Raw genomic sequence first — 2,004 nt, 5'->3', positions numbered from 1 at the left:
AAATTACTAAATTCCGATAATAATTCGGTCCTCAAATCCTCAAATCTATTCAAGAGGGTTTTTCAAACTTTTCCAACTTAATTCACCAATTAAATGATAAAAACAGTGATGGATTTGGATAATTTAACCAATACTGAGTTAAGAACACTTATCCCGTTATTTTCTCTGAAAATCATAATGACTATATCTAGTCCGGAAAGCAGTCTTCGGAATATCCGACTCCCGAATCTTCAACTGATGGTACCTCAACCTCAAGTCGATCTTAGAGAACACCCTAGCACCCTTCAACTGGTCAAAAAGATCATCAATACGCGGCAACGGGTACTTGTTCTTAATAGTGACTTTGTTCAATTGACGATAATCAATACACATTCGCATCGTTCCATCCTTCTTCTTCACAAATAATACCAGTGCACCCCAAGGTGATACGCTCGGTCTGACGAACCCTTTGGCTAGTAACTCCTCAAGTTATTCTTTCAATTCTTTCGGAGCCATGCGATACGGTGGGATAGATATAGGTTGGGTATCTGGAGCCAAGTCAATACATAAATCAACATCACGATCCGGTGGCATGCCTGGAAGATCTGAAGGAAATACATCGGAGAACTCCCGAACTACAGGCACTGAATCAATAGTCGGAGTCTCTGCAGTAGTATCCCGAACATAGGCTAGATAAGATAAACAACCTTTCTCAACCATGTATTGAGCCTTCATAAAAGAAATAACCCGATTAAATGCACTAACAGACGAACCCTTCCACTCCAGCCTAGGAAATGTTGGAATAGCCAAGGTAACAGTCTTGGCATGACAATCTAGAATAGCATGATATGGAGATAACCAGTCCATGCCCAGGATGATTTCAAAGTCGGTCATCTCAAGCAGTAGAAGATCCGCTCTAGTTTCATAACCAAAGAATGTAATAATATAGGACTGGTAGATCCGATTCACAACAACAGAATCGCCCACAGGAGTGGACACATAAACAGGAGTACTCAAGGACTCACGAGAAGCACCCAGAAATTGAGCAAATAGAGATGACACATAGGAATATGTAGATCCTGGATCAAATAATACGGAGGCATATTTGCCACAAACAGAAATAATACCTGTAATCACGGCATCTGAGGCCTCTGCATCTAGTCTGGCCGGAAAAGCATAGAACCGAGCTGGGGCACCAATTGGCTGGCCTCTGCCTGGCTGACCTCCACCTCTAGGACGGCCCCTACGTCCTCCACCTCTTGGTGGTCAGACGACTAGTGGAGCAACTGGTGTGGTAATCATAGGCTGCTGACCCTGCTGCACTGGTCTACCTCGAAGCCTGGGGCAGAATACCCGCACTCGTAACAACTCTTCGGTGCAATGGGTTCCTGACTAAGAATCTGGCCCTGGTGACCTGAATACCCACTGGAAGAACCCTGAATAGCTGGTGGGCGATAAAAACTCTCTGTATAGCACTTAAATAAGGTCACACTGGAGCACCCCGAGGAGGCGGTGGTGCTGGATATGGGGGTCTGCTGGACTGCCCTCTCACAAACTGACCTCTGCCTCCAGACGGATCACCTCTGAACTCTCCAGAATATTTAAACTGCTTATCTCTCATAACCTGCTCTCAGCTACGCTGACGCACACCCTCAATCCTCCGGGCTATCTCCACGACTAGCTCATAAGAAGTACCCATCTCAACCTCTCGAGCCATAGTGGCCTGAATGCCAGTATGTAAACCAGTAACAAACCTCCGCACTCTCTCAGCCTCAGTAGGGAGTATCATAAGTGCATGGCGAGATAACTCAGAGAACCTCGCCTCGTAATCGGTCACTGACATCTGACCCTGCTGGAGCTGCTCAAACTGAAACCGCAACTCTTCCCTCTGGGAGGGCGGAATATACTTGTCCAAGAAAATATGGGTGAACCTGTCCCAAGTCGTGGGAGGAGAATCTGCTGGTCTGCTAAGAAGATAAGACTTCCACCATCTATGGGCCCTGCCCTCTAGCTGAAAAGTTACCC

Source organism: Nicotiana tomentosiformis, chromosome 10 (genome assembly GCF_000390325.3).
Source record: "Nicotiana tomentosiformis chromosome 10, ASM39032v3, whole genome shotgun sequence".
Taxonomy (NCBI): Eukaryota; Viridiplantae; Streptophyta; class Magnoliopsida; order Solanales; family Solanaceae; genus Nicotiana; species Nicotiana tomentosiformis.
Note: the sequence above shows the minus strand (reverse complement) of the source record.